Source organism: Rhinopithecus roxellana, chromosome 7 (genome assembly GCF_007565055.1).
Source record: "Rhinopithecus roxellana isolate Shanxi Qingling chromosome 7, ASM756505v1, whole genome shotgun sequence".
Lineage (NCBI taxonomy): Eukaryota > Metazoa > Chordata > Mammalia > Primates > Cercopithecidae > Rhinopithecus > Rhinopithecus roxellana.
Genome location: NC_044555.1, coordinates 21,867,489 through 21,890,989, shown reverse-complemented (window position 1 = coordinate 21,890,989; position 23,501 = coordinate 21,867,489). Strand labels below are relative to the sequence as shown.

General features: G+C 44.3%; 1 pseudogene; it reads left to right on the top strand.

Annotated features, from left to right (window-relative positions):
- Window positions 1-10,481: 10,481 nt before the first annotated feature.
- Window positions 10,482-14,322, top strand: LOC104670289 (annotated as a pseudogene).
- The last annotated feature ends 9,179 nt before the right edge of the window (window positions 14,323-23,501 follow it).

Sequence of the window (23,501 nt, the reverse complement as noted above, 5' to 3'; positions counted from 1 at the left end):
AATGAAATAAAGTCTGTGTCTATAACCCTTAAGAGCATCTAGCTCCTTAGAAGAAAATAGCCTCACATTTGAGGCTATATTTTATTTAGATTATTTTTGCTATTAGAGATGGATAACATAGTAAAAATAACCATTAGAGGATGCCAAGCTTATGGGGCAAGAAGGATCAGACCATAAGAAAAAGGAAGCTTATGATGTTGAAATGTGGTATTGGCTTGATTAATGTGGGAAATCCACCAACACGTTGCCTCCTTCCTCTATACCATACTGGCCTCTCTCCCTTCCAGAAAAAAACCAACCAAACCCAAACAGTCAAAGCATCAGACTCAAATAGATAAAGTTCTGGCATCAGATAAACCAACCAGATAGCTAACCCAACATTATTTTCTCCTACATCCACTCAAGGCTCTTGGTAATCACATGCTCTTTCTCTGTATAATCAGCAGGAAATTTGTACAGCGCTGAGATATGGTTTCTGTGATGTTCCAGCTTGTGTTCAAGATTTGCACAGCTTTCAGAAGCACATAATGGAGATGTATGGGTTTAACTTTTTCCTGTCCTTGATAAATGACAATATATAGTGCAGCCTTTAAAATTGTGTTTTTATCCAATTTTGTAATGAGAGATAAATACAAAATACCAAAGCAACAGAAATTAACTTCTCTCCCTCCCATGTAACAAAACTGAATAATCTCTCCTTAGCTTTACTGTTGCTTGGGCTTCTTTTAAAAACAACAATAACAAACTTATACTCAATATTTATAAAGTTGAGTTCAACTATTTTTCAGTTAGCATTACAGAAGTGCTCGAAAAATGTCATTAGTTTCAACATTATTTTATTATTACCTTGCTCAGGGAAAAAAATCAATTCCCAGCAGGTCTATTGTCTGTGTGGAGTTTGCAGGTTTTACCCATGTCTGTATGGGTTTTCTCCAGTTACTCCAGTTTTCTCCCATATCCCAAAGCTGTGCACATTAGGTGAATGGGTGTGTCCACATGGTACCGGTCTGAGTGTGAGTGTCTGTATAAGTGCGCCCTACAATGGAATGGCATCTTGGCCAGGATGGGTTCATACCTTGCCCCTTGAGCTGCCAGGATAGGCTCTGGCCACCTACCACCCTGAACTGGAATAAGCAGGTTGGAAAGCAAATGAATACAAATTATTGTAAAATAAAAATGTTTTAAGTAGACTATAAGCCTACAGATGCATGACAATAAATGATGTAGTGCAAAAGCATTCAGTGAACCCACAAAAAAACGACACATTCTGACACACTTGGTTTTCATAGCATAAAAAGCATAGCATTAAAAAGTATCTAAATTGCAAGCTTGGATGATTGGAGCAGTTTGGGATTTCTGAGAGATTTAGGGACTGAGATTTTGACAGAAAAGCAACTGAACTGGAGATGGATGTCTCTAAATTCTTCAGCACTCAACAGGCTCCTTCTGCCAGTCTGGACTTTTGCTCCAAAGACACAAAGCTTTGGGAGTCACCGAGAAACAGGGCCTGTGCCAAACAGACAGAAGCACACAACAAACATCACCCCATTTTTCTTGGGGGTACATCTGAAATGCCCAACATCAAGGCAGGAGAAATCCCATTTGGAGACAGAGATTACTGTTACAACTGAATGCCAGGGGTCAGGGATGGCAGTCTAATTGCTGACACACTCAGTTACCTCATCTACTGGGGTCAAACACCAAGCCACACAGAATTTGGGGAGGGGACAAGAGTTTGTCTATGAAGATCAACAATGAGGGGCTGATGAAAGGGAAACAGGAGCATCATCATGAGTAGGAAGGATGTTCTGGTGAGCAACGTTTCTTACACTCAAGTTGCTCTTGAGTTTTATAGAACCTGGTCATGAGGAGATCCTATGCAGGAAACAAGAAAAGAGTGCTTGTGAAATAAAGCAAAAAGCTCTGAAACAAAAGCTATTAACGGTAGCCTGGATGGACATACTTGCTTACAAGTGGATGGATGCTTAGGAGTGCTGGCCCCTTCCTTCAACACTAGTAGCAAAGTCGTTGGTCTTAAGAAAAAGACCCAAGAGAGGTAATTATGGCAAACATAATTTTCAAGGAGTAGAAAGGATACCATCAGTGTAAAACCCTGAAGTAATCATAGCCATAGTTCAGTGGAGCTAAGGACGTGCTGGCTCTCAGAAACTAGTGGTGATGAGGCTGCTGGTGGGAAAAGAAGAGAGCATTCAGTTTCTGGTTATGCAAGACTTATCTCTCAGAAGCAGCTCAAATTTCCTACCATGATTGAATTTAAGCCACAATACACAAACGTTTTAATGATAGTCCTTTCTAATGATACTATTGACTTGTAATGTGTTTGTGTTGTTTTAGGGTTTAATTTCTGCCCTTAGATTGGCACATGGACTGTGCTTTTAGATAAAATGGCATCTCTCGTCAAAATGTGATCATGAATTCTGTCTGAATGTGTATGTGTCACTGTCCTTGGAGTCTGTCTGTAAGGTGAAGAAGACAAAGCCATCTTATCTGAAGAGAGAGAAGACTTCTGAGGACGGAGCTGTGAACAGTTCCTGGGGTGAAAAGGTGCTCAGGGGAAAGGAAGGGAAGGGGAGGGGAAAGGAGAGGAGAGGAGGGGAGGGGAGGGGTGGGAAAGGAGCCTCATCTTGAACTCCAAGCTGCTCAAGATGAATACCAGAACCTAGGGTCCATTTATGTGCTGATGTGCAAATCCTCAGGCTGACTCTTGGCCCAGGACCATGCTATAGGATAGACCAGGGATATCTCCCCTGTTCTTGGTACCCCTCTTTGTGCCGTTCTTTGTGCTTTTTTATAGGACCCTCCCATTTTAGGCTTCCAGACTTGTTTTCCAAAGTGTTCTATGGCCTGGGTCAGTGGGAATAGAACATTTTGAACAAATCCTTTCACGCTGAGTTAAGACTCAGCATGATTCCTTAGCCCCACTCCCACCTTTATGTTTTAAAAAGGGATACTGAAGTGAGCAATGGATAACCCAAAGTGAGGTCTAGGCAAATATGCAGTACAGCCCCTTTATCCCCCTGACCCTTAAAATAGACATCTGATTGTTTCCATCTCAGCGTCTATTTGCCCTTCTCTGGTAAAAGAACCCCTTTATCCTGCAGAAAACCCAATATCCTTGTAGTTTGTTTAGAGTGAAACTATTTGCCCCTCCTGACCACTGGGCTGGGCCTCCTGTGGTTTAGGCTAGCCAATCAGCATCTATCATCCTCTTAAGCAGAGTATTTGGATGAAAGGAGGGTACATCACACAAATCAGCTAATCAGAGTCCTCCCTGGGACCTTTTTTGCATACCAGGGAAGACATCATGGGGGAGCACTGATGAAGCTATTTGAGCCCCTGGATCCAGCTGCACCCCCAGTGCATAGAACCCTGCACTTCCCATTTGTGTAAGCCAATAAATTCATTTAAATTCATATTATATACCTTGGTGTATAATAGGAAGGATCCAAAAGAAGTAATCATAATTACTAACTATATTTTCTTCCTCATTGCTGTGTCCTTCTCTCCAAGTCACTCTGAGTCTTTGAAAACAAGTAGAAATTGAGGCCCACGCATTGGAGAGATTGGATGGAAATAATGATGACACACATCATCATGTGGGAGACATATTTGGGAGTAGATACTTTCTGTGAATCCCTGGAATTACACCATAAAGGAATCTATCCACTCAGTGCAGATATATGGTCCCTCTATCAATGAAATTCATTTCTGCCTAGGACAAATGCAACAGGTTTTAATACAAGAAGGCAGGTGGAAGACCATGGTAGGTAGTTAGGTCAACTATCCGATATGCCAAGGAAGAAAATTTTAGACAAATGCAACCCCCAAGCTGAATAAAGGATGTCTAACTGGAGAAAAATATCTATATGGAAGGTTATCTTGTGGCAACAAGGCAGCCTCAGTTGCCTGGGTGACTCCCACAAGAAGATGTTAGCCGTGAAGCTTTCCTTATAACCTAGCAGGATGGATAATTAGCGCCAGGGTCTGATATCAGGTGCTCCAGATAAATGCTTGCTTGCTATCTTCCAGGCCATGGCAAGGTCAGTTCAATTAAGAAAAAGCCAGGGCTTAGAAGTAGACCCACTAAGCCCTTATCACAGGACAGCTGACTCAACTTCAAATGCAGAGGCATTCCCTTTCGAGAGGACAAATGTAATGCCCAGGGGCTCTGGAAGCAAATAGCAGAGGGCAGTCTAGGTCAGTAGTTACGTAATTTGGCTGAGGGGGCAGGGGAAGTTCCAATTTGAAGTGCCAGGAATTCTGGCTGGTTCTCAGGGTAGGGAGACAGGGTATCAGTGGCAGGCTACACATTGGCTGCTGATTCTTGGAAGTCTAAGCAGGTTGGGAGTCAGCAGCACGGTCATCTTACAACAAGGAGAAAAGTGATGGGTACTGGACTAGATATCAAAGGTAAAAGTTGACTCCATGCACAGTCAGATGGGAGAAAGGTGTTAAGATATACTAGAAAGAGATAAGCACAGAACTCTTATCTGAGAGTGTCCAGCGGAGTGGACCTGTTGTCATGGCATATACCCAGGCTGGAGAAACCAAACAGAAGCCCAGTTCTGTGAAATGAGCTATAAATAATGCCCAGAACCAATTTTGAAGCAAGCAGAGCCCAACATTGAGCTTCAGAATGTTAAAACAGGGCTCCAGAAATTTCTGCTGAGAACAGACAGCATCTATTGCAGAGAATGAGGCAAGGCTTAGCCTCTAGGTGGGAATTGAGAAGCCCCTTTAGGATAAGAGGGACTAATAGTGGCTGAGATCCCAGCTGGAAATATCACTGCTGCCAACCTGAAGCCTCCCCTGGTTCTATGTATGCCACTATTAGAAATGGGTTTTGATTTTAGCAAAGGGCTATTCCATTCCTTATAAGAAAAATTCCTCTTAGTATATGGATCACAATTTAAATGGTTATCAGCCATTTATACTTAGTATGAATTTGCTTACATATTTTCTCCCTGAGAGTAGGTTTTGATGGGGGTTGGAAGAAATTATTTATTTAGCAGAGTCTTACTGACAGTCCATGAATCAGGCACTGTGCTATGTACTAGGGATAGAAACATAAGGCAAAGCATCTGTGCTTCATCCCCAAACCATTTTACAACCTTCTAGATTTAAGGTGGAGAGGAAGCCCCTAAAAGGAAAGAGATACGGAAGAAGGAAGCTGGATAGATTACAGACAAAGATTTTCTTATTTTCCGATGTTTCCAAATATGACTCATTTCTCCATGGAAATCTCACAAATGATCCTTGTCATCTTCCCACAACCCTTAGCCCAACTCATCCCCAACTCTTCAAAAAGCAGCAGGGCTTCCTGGTCCATGCTTCATTCAGGAATAGAGATGCCGGAAAGATCATTGTCCAGTCTCCTTTGATTTATTGTCACGGAAAATCTGGCCCTGAGAGGTAAAGTAACCAGAAGAAATCATGAAGGGAGTTCCCTCTGGTTAAAACCTTTTTACCGAATCATAGCATCTCCTAACAGTGGGCCAGGGTGCGGAACGACAATATCAGAGAAACTCAAGGTTGGATTGCAGCAGTCATTCCTTCAAACACTTCACTTGTTTGAACCCCTTGGGCAGGCTTTCAAATCCTTCCATTCTCATTGGTCTATGTAACTATACTACTTTGTCTCATTACTCACCTGCTTTAATTATTTGACTCATAATTGCCAGAATATCATCTGTGTTTTCCTATTTCCGTGACCTTGCTTATGCCACCCTCTCCACCAGATGCCCTAATACCACCTCTATATAAAGAATTCCTGCCAGTTTTTCAGTGCTGTCCCATTTACAAAGTCATCCCCAATCTCACATGAAGACATCTCTAGCTATTTTTGTGCTTGTACCCTTCAAACGGCTGTTAGCACACACCATCTTCTAAGATGGGCATTCTGTAACTGTCTTATGTCTAAATGAAAGACAGGAACTCCTCCCTGTATATCTGGAACTCCCGCAGCTCCCAGCATAGTAAATCCTGGTTATAGTAAATGTCTGATGAATGAATGAAGAAACTAAGTGAATCTGAATTTATGTTGACAGAAAGGAAGAGAACAAATCATAGCAATGCAGTTCTAAAGTTTAGCTTGGCTGGGGCAGGCTGCATAGGCCAGAGAAAAAGAGATAAGAAGGAGACTGCAGGGGAACCCATGATAAACTGCACAGTTATCATGGAGTGAGGAGATAAAAGTAAGATCCGCACCAGGCATGGTGGCTCACGCCTATAATCCCAGCATTTTGGAGGCCGAGGCGGGTGGATCACCTGAGGTTGGGAGTACGAGACCAGCCTGACCAACATGGAGAAACCCCGTCTCTACTAAAAATACAAAATTAGCCAGTCGTGGTGGCGCATTCCTGTAATCCCAGCTACTCGGGAGGTTGAGGCAGGAGAATTGCTTGAACCCGGGAGGCGGAGGTTGTAGTGAACTGAGAGTGCACCATTGCACTCCAGCCTAGGCAACAAGAGTGAAACTTGGTCTCCAAAAAAAAAAAAAAAAGGAAGATCTGGCCAGGCGCAGTGGCTCACGCCTGTAATCCCAGCACTTTGGGAGGCTGAGGCAGACCGAGTAGTTGAGCCCAGGAGTTTGAGACCAGCCGGGACACTGTGGCAAAACCGTCTCTACAAAAAAATACAAAAATTAGCTGGGAATGGTGGCATGCACCTGTAGTCCCTGCTACTCGGGAGGCTGAGGTGGGAGGATCACTTGAACCTGGGAGGCGGAGGTTACAGTGATCCGAGATCATGCCTCCGCACTCCAGCCTGGGTGACAGAACCAGATCCTGTCTCAAAAATTTTTTTTTTTGTTGGAAGGTGTTTTGTGGAGACATCTCAAGGCCACCAGGGCTGTCAAATGGCAGCCCAGGCAGGGCTCTGGAGCTCAGCTAACCTCACTTCAAACACTCCACTGTGATGTATCTTGTATTTGGGGGTTTGCTATAAGATGTATCTTGAAAAGAAGAACTTGCTGTTTAAAAAGTGTTTTATATGCCCCAGAAACGCTATTCCTTTCATTCAAGAGAAATGAAAATATGTCTGCACAAAAACTTGTATTTGAATGTTCATAGCAGCATTACTCGTAATAGCCAAAAGATGGATACAACCCACGTGTTCGCCAACTGATGACTGGATAGACAAAATGTGGTTTATCCATGCAGTGGAATATTATTCAGTTATAAAAAGGAATAAAGTACTCATACATGCTAAAAGTGAGTGAACCTTGAAAGCATTATGCTATGTGAGTGAGGCTAGTTGCAAAAGACAACGTATTGTATTATTTCATTTATATGAAATATCCAGAATAGACAAATCCATAGAGATAGAAAATAAATTAGTGGTTGCAGGGGTTGGGGTGATGGGGAGGGACTGCTAATGGGCACAGGGTTTGTTCTAGGGAGGGCAAAAATGTCCTAAAATTAGACTGTGGCAACGGTTGCCCAACCCTGTAAATACATTAGAAACCACTGAATTGCACACTTTAAAAGGGTGAATTGTATGGCATGCAAATTATATCTCAAGAAAACTGAGATTTTTTGTAATAAATGTATATTAGAATATCTTACTCGAGGGCAATGGAAATTTTGTCCCCCAGGGGAATTCAGCAACGTCTAGAGACTATTTTTTCTTTTTTTTTTTTTAATAGAGACGAAGTCTCACTATGTTGCCCAGGGTGGCCTCGAAGTCCTGGGTTCAGGCAATCCTCCCTGGGCTCTAGCAATCCAAAGTGCTAGGTTTACAGGTGTGAGCCACTGTGCCCAGCCATCTAGAGACTTTTTTTTTTTTTTTTGAGGTGGAGTTTTGCTCTCGTTGCCCAGGCTGGAATGCAATGGCACCATCTCAGCTCACTGTAACCTCCACCTCCCAGGTTCAAGTGATTCTCCTGCCTCAGCCTCCCAAGTAGCTGGGATTACAGGAGTATGCCACCACATCTGGTTAATTTTTGTATTTTTACTAGAGACAGGGTTTCACCAGGTTGGTCAGGCTGGTCTCAAACCCCTTGACCTCAAGTGATCCGCCCACCTCAGCCTCCCAAAGTGCTGGGATTGCAGGTGTGAGCCACCACGCCCAGCCTAGAGACATTTTTGATTGTCACAACTGGGGAAAGGATTACTGGCTTATGGTAGGTAGAGGTCAGGGATGCTGCTGAAACATCCTACAATACACAGGCAGCCCCCACAACAAAGGATCATCTGGCCCAAATGTCAATAGAGTTGAGGTTGAGAAACCCTGTTCCAGGGTATAATGCTTTAAAATAAAGATTGTTCCCAATTTTTTCTTTTTACTTTATTTATTCATTTTTAAGACAGGGTCTCTCTGTCATCCAGGCTGCAGTTCAGTGGCATGATCACAGTTTGATGCATACTCGACCACCCAGGCTCAATCAATCCTTCCACCTTAACCTCCCAAGTCGCTGGGACCACAGGCACATGCCGCCATGCCTTACACATTTTTTCTATTTTTAGTAGAGAAAGAGTCTCGCTTTACCCAGGCTGGTCTCAAACTCCTGGGCTCAAGTGATCCTTCTGTCTTGACCTCCCAAAGTACTAGGAGCCACCGCACCCAGCCTGTTCCTATTATTTTTATCAGGGTTGTTGCTCTTTTATGGCATTTGCTACCTACCCTCATCCCCTATACACCTGTAGAACTCTGGAGTTGTTTCACATCTTTCATAATTGACTTCTCAAGGCTAAAGTGGCCACTAGGACGTGTGAATCCTGGTGTCCATGTGTTTGTAGCAGCAATCAGCTCCTCTTCTCTCGCAGTCATTAGAAACTACTTCAGGATTACAGTCAGAGCTCTTAAAAATATGTGACAAACAATTAATTTTTCAAGATACTTATGGTTCTACATAACAGGCAGGGGCTATCTTAACATTCTAAATAAAGTGTCTTATTTTAGAAAGTAGAGAAACATTTATATTTTATATTCTATAAGATTTAATATGCTTTAAAAAGAGAACTTACATACAATGCATACACAAACCAGCAAGTCAACATGTATTTACATAAAAGGTACATTATAAAGTTAGGGGATCCTCGAGTCCAGGCAAGTATTTACAGCCCAGATCCAAAGGAAGCTGAGTGTTTATGGAGAGATTTTTGTGACAGGGAAGTTGAAGTTCATGGAGAAAAGCCCTGTAGAGGGCCAGCTCTCTACAACATTGGGAGTTCTGAAACATTTGTTTTCAGAAGTTAGACCCTCCTTTGGCTGCTTTATTGGTTTCTGTCAAGGACACCTGTCAGATGCTAGAGGCATTATTCTTTCTAACTTAGTCCTACCAGACTTCAAAACCTATTCTCACAAAAACAATTCTGACAAGATCTTCACCTGAAAGTGTACATGTCTGATCATGTCTACATTTTACCTTTCTCGAGAGGGCATGTATTATAAAAGCTATCAGAGACTTTAGCCAAAAGAATGAGAGTATAAAATTGGAAATTTCAGACTTACTAGATGGGGCTACAAAGTTAGCACATTAAAGAAACCTTGAAACCAGCCCAAGTTTCCCGTAAAACTGAAGCTTTAGAAACTTACGTTTGTCTTGTCTGAGTTCCTTTCTCAGGAGACTGACCAATAGGCCCCTAGATGGTGTCAGTGGGGCTGGGGCTTTTGAGATCAACACATCCTGCTGCCCATTGACCAACTCCTCTTCCTTAACCCTCTCTGATTCCTGTTTTCCTTTCCTGCTATATAAACCCATAACTTTAGTCAGTTGAAGGGACAGATTTCCGACTTGTCTCTCATCTCTTTGTTGACATCACCTGCAATAAAGCCTTTTTTCCTGGGCAACACTTGTCTCAGTGATTGGCTTTCTGTGTGATGAGCAACTGGACCTAGGCCGAACCTTTAGTGTTTGGCAACAACATCATGAATGAATCTCAAAATAATTACACTACATGAATGAAGCCAGATGAAAAAGAGTATATACTGTATGGTTCCATTTTTATAAAATTCTAGGCCATACAAACAGAAAGCAGTCAGTGGTTGCAAGGGGATGGGAAGGTAGGAGGAAGGGATGGGATAGAGGGATGACAAAGGGACATGAGGAGACTTTTGGAGGTGATGCATATGTTCACTATCTTGATTCTTGTGATGGTTTCATGGGTGCATGCATATGCCAAAAATCATCATATTATCTACACTTTAAATATGTGTAGTCTACTGAATAACAATTATAACTTAATAAAGTTGTAGAAAAAAATTAGGCTGACAAGATTAAATAAAAAGTACTATGAAGGCCAGGCACAGTGGCTCATGCCTATAAACCCAGAACTTTGGGAGGCCAAGGCAGGTGGATCACTTGAGGTCAGGAGTTCAAGACCAGCCTGGCCAACGTGGTGAAGCCTCCTCTCTACTAAAAATACAAAAATTAGCAGGGCGTGGTGGTAGGCGCCTGTAGTCCCAACTACTGGGGAGGCCAAGGCATGAGATTCACTTGAATCTGTGGAGACACGGAAAAGGGTCAATCGAGTCTCCCCACTAAGAGCAAGGACACCCACGTCTGTGGCTGGTGCTGTGCCAAGTTCTTCGAATTATCACATCTTCTGCTCCACAAGAAGGACTGTACTATTCAATTAGTTTTATTTGTAAATGAAAATCCAGCCTCCCCACCCGAAACCTTCTCCCCCAGAGTCCCTCCCAATAATCCTGATGAACAAATGAATGAAACAGTTAACAAAACAGATCAAGTGGACTGCAGCGACCTTTAAGAACACAACAGACTCAACAGGGAAGAGTCCATGGAGGTGGAGGCCCCGGTAGCTAACAAAAGTGGCAGCAGCACTTCCAGCCGCAGCCACAGCAGTATTGCCCCAAGTGGCAGCAGCAGCAGCTCCCCTCACAGGTACCTCAGCGATCACAACCTCTCTACCTCAACTCGGGGACCTGACAACACTGGGCAACTTCTCCATGATCAACAGCAACGTCATCGTGTAGAACCTCCAGAGCACCAAGGTGGTGGTGTCCCAGTTCTCCCAGAAAGCGAGGTGCAGCGGGGCTTCCGGGAGCAAGCTGGCTGTCCCAGCCCTCATGGAACAGCTCCTAGGTCTGCAGCAGCAGCAGGTCCACTAGTTGCAACTGATCGAATAGATTTGTCACCAAATATTGCTGTTGGCTTCTCAGAATGCCGACTTGCCAGCATCTTCTCATCCTTCTCAAGGTACTTTACAAACATCTGCCAACCCCTTGTCCATGCTAAAGTCCCATTTATCTCAGCAGCTGGCAGCAGCAGCTGGAATGGCACAGAGCCTCACCAGCCAATCTGCCAGCCTTAGTGGTGTGAAACAGTTACCCCTAATCCAGCTACTTCAGAGTACTTCTGGCAACACCATCATTCCATCCAACAGTGGCCTTTCTCCCAATATGAACATATTGGTGGTGTCAGTTACCACCCTGTCCTTGGAAAAAGTGGCTTCAAGTGCTGCGGTCTCCCATGTCAGTAACCCAGCAGTCTCATCATCATCCTCACCAGCTTTTGCAATAAGCAGTTTATTAAGTCCTGCATCTAATCCACTTCTACATCAGTTGGTCCCCGCTAACTCGGTTTTCCCCAGCCCTTTGCCCGACATCAGAACAACTACAGAGGATTTAGACTCCTTGTCTGCCTTGGCCCAGCAAAGAAAAAGCAAGCCACCAAATGTCACTGCCTTTGAAGTGAAAAGTACTTCCAATGAAGCATTCTTCAAACACAAGTGCAGATTCTGCACAAAGGTCTTTGAGAGTGACAGTGTCTTATAGATCCACTTGCATTCCCAAACTGGAAAGAGGCCGTTCAAGTACAACATCTGTGGGAATGGGTTCTCCACCAAGAAGAATCTGAAAGTCCACTTTCAGTGCCACAAAGAGAAATACACTCATACCCAGATAAACCCTTATCCTGTGCCTGAGCATTTGGACAATATCCCCACGAGTACCCACATCCCATACGGCATGTCCATCCCTCCAGAGAAGCCAGCCACCAGCCGGTTAGACACCAAACCAGTCCTGGTTACTCTGACCACTTCAGTCGGCCTTCCATTGCCCCCAACCCTCCCAAGCCTCATACTCTTCATCAAGACAGAAGAGCCAGTCCCCCATCCCTATTAGTCATTCTGCCACCAGTCCCACAGGTTTAGTCAAAAGTGACTCCAGGGTCGCCGAGCAGGCCACAAGAAACCTAGGTGGGCTCCCGGAGGAAGCTGAAGGGTCCACTCTGCCATCCTCCAGTGGCAAACATCTGTGGGATGAGCAGTGTGGTCACCAACTCAGTAGTGACCTGACGGTGAGCAGTAGTGCCCTGAGCTCCCCAGCAGCAGACTGGGGGCCCCTGGGGAAGCACCACCACCTTCACCAACCCTTTGTTGCCACTCATGTACAAGCAGTTCAAGGCCAAGTTTCCTTTTGGGGGACTCTTGGATTCAGCCCAGGCATCAGAGACATCCAAGCTTCAGCAACTGGTAGAAAACATTGACAAAAGGCCACTGACCCCAGTGAGTGCATCGTCTGCCACCCAGTTCTCAGCTGTCAGAGTGCCTTGTAAATGCACTATCGGACACACATTAGGGAGGGGCCTTTTACGTGTAAGATCTGTGGCCAGGTTTTCATCACAAAAAGGAATCTTAAAACCCACTACAGGGTCCATTGTACTGTGCCCCTGCTCAGAGCCCAGCATTCCTGCCCCATCTACCAGAAGTTGACAGACGAACGCTGTCATCCTGCAGCAGCACACTCGAATGCATATGGGAGGCCAGGTCTCCAACACCCCAGTCCCCAACAGTTACTCCGAGTCCATGGAGTCTGACACAGGCTCCTTCAATGAGAAAAATGTTAATGACCTAGACAAACTCTCCAATGAGAAAATGGAAGACTGTCCTGAGGGCAGCTTCCCTGATATGCCCATGTCTGCAGAAAACTCCCAAGACAGCTTATCTTCTTCACCTTTGCCCCTAGAAATGTTGAGCATCACTTCTTTGGAAAATCAGATGAAGATGATGAATGCTGGCCTAGTGGAGCAGCTGCGGACCAGCCTGAAGTCAGTGGAGAATGGGTCCATCCAGAATGATGTTCTGATCAACGATTCAGCCTCAGTGGGTGATGACGTGGAGAGCCAAAGTGCTGGCAACCCAGCCATCTCAGAGTCTACGTCTTCCATGCAGGCTCTGTTCCCATCCAACAGCACCCAGGAGTTCCATAAGTCACCCAGCGAAGAGGAGAAACCACAGAGAGTGATCCCAGGCAAATTTGCCAATGGTTTGTCTTTCATTCCAGTGAATGACGGGGCTTTGGATCTGACATCTAGTCACATAGAGAAAATCATCAAGGAAGATTCTTTGGGGATCCTCTTCCCTTTTGGAGACCAGGGTAAATTTAGAAACACTACTTGCAGCATTTGTGGCAAAATATTTGCTTGACAGAGTGCCTTGGACATTCAGTATAGAAATCATACAAAAGAGAGACCATTTATTTGCAGTTTGCAATTGTGGCTTTTCCACAAAGGGTCATTTGAAGCAGCATGTGTTGACACATCAGATGCAAGATCTACCATCACAGCTCTTTGAGCCCAGTTCCAACCTTGGCCCCAATCAGAACTCTGTGGTGATTCCCGCCAATTCGTTGTCATCTCTCAGCAAAATGGAAATCAATGGCTTTGTGCATATTTCTCCTCAGGACAGTAAGGACACCCCCACCAGTCACATCCCTTCTGGGCCTCTGTCTTTCTCTGCCACATCCCCAGTTCTGCTCTTGGCTCTGCCCGGGAGAACTCCTAAGTAGCACTACTGCAACACATGTGGCAAAATCTCCTCTGCATTGAGTGCCCTGCAGAACTCACACTGGAGAGAAACCCTTTGCTTGCACTATTTGTGGAAGAGCTTTCACGACAAAAGGTACAAAAGGTACACATGGGCACTCACATGTGGAATAACACCTCTGTGTGACAGGGTAGGCAGCTCTCTGGGGATGGGCCCATGACATTTCTAGGAGGCAATCCCATCAAGTTCCCAGAAATGCTCCATAAGGATTTGGTGGCAAGATCAGGAAGTGGGGATCCTTCTAGCTTCAGAATGCAGCACCGCATTCCAACGGGTTGACGATGAAGGCCAACAGGATCTCTGTCATTCAGAATGGTGGCATCCTCCAATTCCTGGAAGCCTTGACATTGGAAACAGCTCGCCTGTTAGTGGGCTGACAGGAAATCTGGAGAAGCTCCAGAAGTTAGAGCCCACTGCTTCTCTGGCCAGACTGGAGAAAATGGCAAGCAATCAGAAGAGAACCAACTTGCGCTTCACCTGCTTCATGGAGGACAAGTTAAAGCAGCTCTGACTGGAAACATAGCATTCATTCCTGTTCAGAATACAACCTATGGTGGCCTCCTACTCCTTGCCCCCATACCCCTTCCTTCTGGTTCCCCAGATCTATGAATTACAACATTATGAAGACATTCTTTTGTACCTTGTTCAACTTTGGAGTTCTAAGAAAGCTTATTTATTAGCGATATAACCTTGCTTTGCAAACGGAATGAAAGTATTAACTTTGGTCTTCTGTATTGTGGACTAAATACTAATTAACTAGAGTGCTGTAAACTTGCTGTGATATTTATGGCAATTGCAAGTTGCTCTGCTAGGAAGTTGTAATCTGGCATTAACTTATTTTTTATATCCACTTTAATATGAATCTGGTGTTGACGCAATGCCTCGGTGATGCATTAGATCTCTAATAAAGTCTGTATATAAATGTACACTTTGATCCCACTGGAAATTTTTATCAGCAAACACGTCTCATCTTTCAAAACAGATTTAAGGAAAGGACTGAAAGTACAGACTGAACAGTGTGGTTGTTGGCAGGTTTTTTTATTTTTATTTTTATTCAAAAATTCAACCTTTTTTTGTTTTGTAGATTTAACCATTTCCATTTTGAATTGCTATTTGTATTGTGCTTTTTACATGCATCATCTTCAATATTGATACATTTCTGCACAGTGATAAGCACGCAGAATTCTTTAGAGAAACAATTGTTGTTTTGGTAGTTGAACTGAGACGCAACATTTTGCCGTATAGGTATGTTCACGATAGAAAATTTGTGCTAGAATTTCACAAGGCTGCTAAGCATAGCATCTTGAACAACATTCAGTAGAGAAAATGTAAACGCTCTTGTATATACAATAAGAAATGTCACTTTCATTCAAATGTACGTATGTTCCTTACAAGAGTAAATGCTTCTTCTTGATCAAGAGCGCAGGAATAGTGTTTATTTTGTATTAGGTATGGAAGAAAAAAAATGGACTGTTATATGCACTTTCTTGGAAAGTTGAAAGGAAAGGGGAGGAGTTCAGTTTCATTTAATACTTATTAACAACAGATAAACTGTAATTTTACTCAAGCAGTCAAATACATTTTTTTGCAACAGAAAAAAAAAGCCCTGTGCAGTTTCCAAAGGGAAGTTAAACTTGCAGGTTATAGAGATGTCAAAGCAAACTACAAAAATAATAAAATAAAATAAAAATAGGCCGGGCACTGTGGCTCACGCCTGTAATCCCAGCACTTTGGGAGGCTGAGGAGGTGGATTGCCTAAGGTCAGGAGTTCGAGACCAGCCTGGCCAACATGATGAAACCCCGTCTCTATTAAATATACAAAAATTAGCTGAGCATAGTGGCGCGAGCCTGTAATCCCAGCTACTCAGGAGGCTGAGGCAGGAGAATCGCTTGAACCCGGGAGGCGGAGGTTGCAGTGAGCCAAGATTGTGCCACTGCACTCCAGCCTGGCGACAGAGCGAGACTCTATCTCAAATAAATAAAAATAAAGATTAAAAATAGGGATGTCAAAGCAAAATTACACTCTAAAAATACACTGTTCTAAACTTCATCATAACTGAAAAAAAATGTAATCGGTATTTACATGGCAAGAGTGAAATGTAGTTCTACATCTAGTAGGCACTGGTTCAATAAAACTGAAGTAAACCTTGGGTGGAGGCTTGGGCCTATTCCCTCCTTTGCTGGTTCACTGGGCTAACATTGGTCTCTTCTGAACCTGAAATCAATGCGTTCCTTAAGTCTCTTCATTCATTCTCTGCTCTCTCCAAGATTCTTTATGCTCAGGCTATGATTAGCCCAAGGACAGGACTATGTTTCTCTCCCAAGCTCCCATCCTATATCGCTACCTGGATGTTCCCGTTCAGATGTCCTGAAATCACATTAAATGCAATATGTCCCCAATTCAGTTTCTTCTACAAACTTCCGCAGTTCCCAAGTTCCGCGCAATCCAGTCTATTCTGTCCCCTGTTCTCAGATATCTTGTAAGCAAGGGATTACCAGTGGGTCATGATGAACTGGATGAAGATGGGGAGCTGTACAGGACATTGAGCAACTGCAGTGTCCACAGCCACAACTGGAAGGCCATCTGACACTTATGCCACCTAGATGAGAGCCCTGGTGTCTTAAAATCTACCTTCATGGGTATCCTGTAGATTTCATTCAGGAGGGTGGGAAACAGCAGGAACAGAATGCTGGTTTCAGATGGTAACAGTCTTGAGGCCACCGATGTTCTGGTCAATATACAGTTTTCAGCTCTGCTACAAAGAGTTTCAAATGAAAGTAGGGAGTTTGGGGGTCTATTCTCATTTGTACCCTGTATATTTGTGTGGTGCTTACCCAGGGCTCAGGATGGGAGTACTGGGGCCTCAGGCACAGGGTCTCTCAGGCACCCCACTAACATGGGATCAGAAGGTACGGCTGCTTTCCCTTGGCATCTGGACATGTACCCCTGTAAATTGCATGTTGGTGTGGGGTCCCTCAGTCGGGGGACAGAATTCCACCCACACAAACTTTCCATTAAGTGAAACAGGACCTTCAATGTCTGCAAAGCACCAGGGGGGCTGTACCAGTTCATCATACAGGCTCCTAGAGACATTTCTAACATTTTTTTCCCAAGAACTGGGACGCTCCTGGCCTTCCCAACAATGAGCGTGGCCTCCGCAGGGCAGTGGCCCAGAACACAGAGTCTACTGCAGCCCGCAGGCCTGCAAGCACAGCCTTGGGGCTTACAGGAGCTCTGTGAGTGTCAGGCTAATCCCTGAAGGGAGGGAAGAACAGAGGAAGGTCTCTCAGCCCACTGGTGAGGAGATTGGCTGGGGCAGCTGGCTTCATGGTGCATTTGGGTATACCCCAGCTGGGCCCACAGAAGACACATTCATTTATTGATGTATATGATGCATACCCTATATTACCAGAGTAATTTACAGGTTGTGAAGCATGTCATTTCATATATCGCTTCATCTTCACAAACACTAGTGAAGTTAGAATCATTGCTCTGATTTTTCAAATGAGGAAACAAGCTCAGAGAAGTCCAATGGCTTGTCCCTATCACACAGCCTGATGGAGAGAAGTCACAAAAATACCTCTACCTTCTCACTGGCCGATTCGCTGATGCCACATTTGGTTCCCATTTGTGAGTTAATTAAATAATGTTAGCATGTATAATTGCACTATTTACAGACAATGAAGAGAAGCTTTGGGGGGAAAGTTGCCTTTCTAAATCTCTCTTTCTCTCTTTCTCTCTTTGCCCCTCCCTCCTTTACTTCCCACTGAACTACATAGTATAATTGTTTCCTGCCCCAAAGTGCAGGCAACTAATTGTGCTATGAAGTGTTCTTAAATGCAAAGCAGATCTGAAGAAAAGGCTTGTTGGGTAGAGAAAAGGTTTGGTATGCACACAATCATACAGCTTCATATCTATAACCACAATGCCTGAGTTTCACCATCAGAAATTAAGGTCATGGGATAAGAATTTTACACTGGCCCAAAAACATTATCTCCAGATTCAAAAATTGGTCTTAAAGGCCATATGTTTTCAGATATTATCAATCCCACAAAGACATGAAAGGGCTTATTTGTTTGTGAGCCCTGAAAGTTAGTTGCAGAGAGAACTGGAAGGCCACGAGAGAAGGCTATAGCTGCCGGGAGGAAAGGAAAGTTCTAGACCTTGAATCCCAGCCCCAGGAGACCAGGCAGAACCACAGCAGTGGCAGGAGGTCATTGGATACTGGGAGGCAGGGAGGCTCAGAGAGGAGAGACAGAGGAGGGATACAAGGAGACAAGGTTGTGTGGGGGCCACAGGCCAAGTATCGTAGAGAACAGAGCCCACAACAGCTCACCCTGAATTCAGGCTGAGGCTCAGTCACTTCTGCCTATAACACAGTCCTCCCTTTCCACATCTGTTTCCATAAAGCTAAAATGAGGATAGTCAGTTAGATACGTATGAGGGTTGTGGTGTGGTGGGTGAAATAAGATGCTATGTGTGGAAGTCATTTGAAAATTGTCAGATGTGTTGGGCACAGTGGCTCACACCTGTAATCCCAACACTTTGGGAGGCGGAGGTGGGCGGATCACCTGAGGTCAGGAGTTTGAGACCAGCCTGACCAACATGGTAAAAGCCCATCTCTACTAAAAATACAAACATTAGCTGGGTGTGGTGGTGGGCGCCTGTAATCCCAGCTACTCAGGAGGCTGAGGCAGGAGAATCGCTTGAACCCGGGAGGCAGAGGTTGCAGTGAGCCGAGATGGCACCATTGCACTCCAACCTGGGCAACAAGAGCAAGACTCTGTCTCAAAAAACAAAACATAAAAAACAAAACAAAACAAAAAGAAAGAAAAGTTTCAGATGCTCTACAAACACACATAGAAATAGTTGAATGACAGGGGCTTGCCAGAAGCCCTGATCCCTGGTTGTGCGTGCGTGTGTGTGTGTGTGGTGTATGTGTGTGTGTGTTAGAGAGAGCAAGAGAGAGAAAGAAAGAAAGAGACAGAGACAGAGAGAGAGAGAGAGAGAGAGAGGGAAAACTTCCACAGGGACCTGCATGCCATTCATTCCACAAGGATATACAGAAGCTGACCCCTGTCCTGCTGGCACCAAGTTGTCTGATGCTGGGCAGTTCAGAATGTAACTTTGCCTTCTGGTGTGAGATCACACAAACAGCACTGGGCCCTGCAGAAAATACCCACAGGCCCTTGGAGTCACAGTCTCAATAGTTCCAAACACTCATGCACTGTGCCCTATGTACTCCAGTTTTAAAAATAGAATCTTAACCTCTAAACTGGCTATAGTAGACCCAGATTAAAGTGAGTGCTGTTTAGAATAAATACTTCAATCTTATCAGGATTAATAATATCTAACAACGGCCGAGGTGCTACAGTTGCAGCACTCTGGGCCAAGGTGGGAGGACTGCTTGAGCCTAGGAGTTGGAGGTTACATTGAGCTATGATCTCATCACTGCACTCCAGCCTGGACAACAGAGCAAGACCTTGTCTCTAACACGCATACATATATACATACATATAAACAAGTGGGCCAGAGGCAGTGGCTTAGGTCTGTAATCCCAACAATTTGGGAAGCTGAGGCAGGTGGATCACTTGAGGTCAGGATTTCGAGACCAGCCTGGACAACATGGCAAAACCCCGTCTCTACTAAAAATACAAAAATTTTAGCCATAGGAGTGATGGCACATGCCTGTAATCCCAGCTATTCAGGAGGCTGAGGCCCAAGAGTTGCTTCAATCCGGGAGGTAGAGGTTGCAGTGAGCCAAGATCACGCCACTGCACTCCAGCCTGGGCAGCAGAGCCAGACCCTGTCTCAAAAAAAAAAGGGGGGGAGGGGCGTGTCAGAATGATGTTTAAATTTTGAGATAACATTATTGGAAGAGTGCAATAACTGACATTGAAAAGGACACTGATTTGTTTCTAAATCATAAAGTTTTATGGATTGTCTTGTGCATAAAACATTTTAGCCGCCAGTTGTGGTGGCTCACACCTGTAATCCTAGCACTTTGGGAAACTGAGGTGGGTGGATCACTTGAGGTCAGGAGTTCAAAACCAGCCTGGCCAACATGGCGAAACCCTGTCTCTACAAAAAATGCAAAACATTAGCAGGGTGTGCTGGCCCGCGCCTGTAATCCCAGCTACTCTGGGGGCTGAGGCAGGAGAGTCGCTTGAACCCTGAAGGCAGAGGTTGCAGTGAGCCGAGATCGCGCCACTGTACTCCAGCCTGGGTGATAGAGCGGGACTCTGTCTCAAAAAATAAAATAAAATTTTTTAGCTTGTTTGTTGTCATCTCTAGCCAATGATTGTAACCACTGTACTGTAACCTCCAATGAAAAAGGACAACTCCAACTGAGAAATCCCCCTCCTTTCCCCTAAACTTTCTTATCAAAGCCTTCCAACTTGTAACAGACTCTTAACACCAACTTTTTGTTGGTGTGCCTTCCCAGGTCAATCCTCACATTTGACTTCCAATAAACCTTTATGAAATTATTTCTGCCTCAACAGACTTAATTTTGGTCAACACAATGATTATTAAACTGTCAAACAAAAAGAAGACTCCACTTTGTCACCAAAACCAAAATCAAGGGTTAAATTTGTGAGGGGGGTGGGGAGAGGGGGATAGCAGAGAGATCCAGCCACTCCTCTGAGATACTCATGACGGTCACTGCTAGAGTCTGTACTTGCTGCACCTTTTGTACCCTCTGTACCAGCTGAAAACCAACCATGATATTCTGATATAATAGGAAATGCATATTTAGACTTCATCTCCTGTTCCTGGCACAGAGTTTCTAAAACCCTTGTAATTTCCTGAGTGACAGGGATGGTAGAAGCATCTTTTGTTATAATATTTGGTCTTAGTCCCCGGTTCCTAACACAAGGCTCTTGGAATCTCTGAAGTGATGAGTGTCTTCTGTATGCTAATAATATGACTGGTGGCTGAGAGGGCTAGGTAGCTTCAGGATGGGCTGGTCACGGGAAAACTATGGCAGGATTAGAGGGTTAGGACTTTCCTCCCCACCTGCAACCTCTAAGGAGGAGAGAGGGGCTAGAGATTGAGTCGATCACCAATGGCCAATGGTTTAATCATGATGAAGCCTCCATAAGAACCCATAAAGTGCCGAAAGACTTCCAGGGTTTTAATCCATTTCCCAACTATTTAATTTTGGGCAAGTTGCCTAAACTCTCTGTGCTTCAGTTTCACTCTCTGTAAAATGGGAAAATAAAGGCACCTTCCTGACAGTGTTACTGTGGAGATGAAATGATTTAGCACAGGTAAAGTGTCTGTAACAGAGCCCAGCTGCCCATTGAGAGTTAGCTCTTACTATTAACCAAGGCCCTCGGGACAATGGCTTCTGCCACAGATAGACGGGGTTTGAGCCTTGAATTCATTATCCACTAGTTGAGTGACCTGGAAACAAGATCACATATCATCTCTGTGCCCCAGTTGCTTTATCTGTAAAATAGAGGTCATAATGGGGCCAGCACCTCCTCAAAAGATATTGTGAGAATTAAGTTAGAAAATTTCCAAAAAGCAGTTAGCACATCCCCAGCACTAAATACCTAAACAACAGCAAGAGTGTTCACAATTAATTAGCTAAACTGATGCTACCTGGTGAGCCCAGTGTCTCTTCTTGGGTAAGTCAATGCTGTTCCACTTGCCTGGTGTCTTAGTGGTTTTGTGTTGCTATTACAGAATACTTGAGACTGGGTAATTTATAAAGAAAAGGAATTTATTTCTTACGGTTCTGGAGGCTAAGTTCAAGGTTGAGGGGGCACATCTAGGTAGGATGGTCTTGCTGGTGGGGACTCTCCGACAGTCCTCAGGTGGTGCAGATAGGTATCACATGGCAAGGGGGCTGAGCGTGCTAGTTAAGGTCTCTTTTCCTCTTCTTATAGGGCCACCAGTCCCACTCCCATGGTAACCCGTTAATTGATTAACCCTTTAATCCATTCATGACAGCAGAGCCTTCATGGCCCAATCACCTCTCAAAGGTCTCACCTCTCCACATTACCAAATTGGGAATTAAACTTCAACATAAATTTTGGAGAGGACAAATACTCAAACCATAGCAGTGACCTGTCCTCTCTGAGTCTCATTCAAGTCCCACCTTGGAGGACATCTGTGCATCTTAGTGATGTTTGCAATGTGCCTGGCTCCCAGCCATTCTTCAACAAGAGTTTTCTAAGAATCTGCTATGTGTCTGAGTGCTGTTCTAGGTGCTAGGGATACAACAGAGAACAAAACCAACAAAGTCCCTGACTCACCCCAGAGGCTACAGTAAAACTCTGGAGCCCAGACCAAACTGGCAGAAAATTAAGAATTCTTCCTGAACTCAGCATCCCAGATTTCCAGGCTATGGTCAAGACCAGGTGGTAAAAATTTCTCCTTTCCAAGTTTAGATTAATAGGAGAAAACATTTGTATGAAGTTAGTTCTCTGGGTTTGTGTGACTTTGATCATTTCTTATTGATCCATCTCTCTCTCAAAGGGTAGCCACAATATTCTTTTGTCTCTGTCTTTTGTGTCATTTGTCATAAGAGGAAGAATCATAGGGTAAAATGCAGGCATACATCCTACAACCCTGTTGTTTGAGTCAGTCTCACAGATTGGTGAGTTTACAGTTCTCACCGGACCAGTTTCCATTTGAACCAACTTTGCTGTGGGTCACCAATGTTTTAAAAAGATGAGATTTTTCTTCCATCTTATCTTGTGTCTTGAGAGCTTGGCTTGGATCCAGTGAGAGCACGTTCTCCCTGGTTTTTCTGCTGGAGTTGCAGGTTGTTGGGCTTGCATCTGTAGGTGGTGAGCTATCAGGATGAGAACCCGGGATACTTTGCCTAGCAACTGTGCTAATTTTCAGAGCTGAGTCTGCGTCTTTTCTCTTTGCCGCCTATTTGTGCTAGGGAAAGTCCTATCCCAGTATTGCCTACCTGGTGTCACAGATTAGTGGGTATGTGATTGAAGGTGTCTCACTTTTGTGGAAGACTGGAGTTTCCTTACCACCTGTGACAACGAATGTCTTCATATTCCATGTCTATCTTTGGGAGTGACCTATTCGGAATCACAGGGGCAATATCATCTGCACCCATTTCAGGGATGTCTCTTTTGTCCATGGTAAAAACTTATCCTCAGCCTGGAAATTTGCCTCTGGGTCTTTCCATCAAAAGGCTTTACGGTTTCTGGGAGTAGGTGTATCATTCAGAGGTCCTATCCACTGATGGCCAGACACAGATCCTTTGGTTTGACATCTAAAATAATCTTTAGAGAGCACTCATCCAAAACAAATATCCTCTTGGTACCTATGGAAAGATCAGATGCAAAGAAGAAAAAAAGAAATGGGAGAGTGCACTTCTGAGAGCAAAAACCCCCTTAACTAGATTAGGAAGCAGAAATCAGACTTAGAATAAAAGTTACGAATTACAAAAGACACTCAGGCAGGTGTGGGACTTATACAAACACTGATAGCCAGCAACTAGCTAACAAAGCCGCCCAACCTCTGACCCCCCAAGAATACACAGCAAGGTTGTTTTACTGCCCCTTACTCTATAACCAGTCCCCATCAGCTCCAGGCATTCCCACGCAATTCCCATTGTGGATGCATTTTGGACCCCCACCACAAAGAAATCTGCACTTTCTAAAAAACGTAAGTAACAATTGCCCTGGGTTTCCAACAGTAAGCAAATGTGCCCC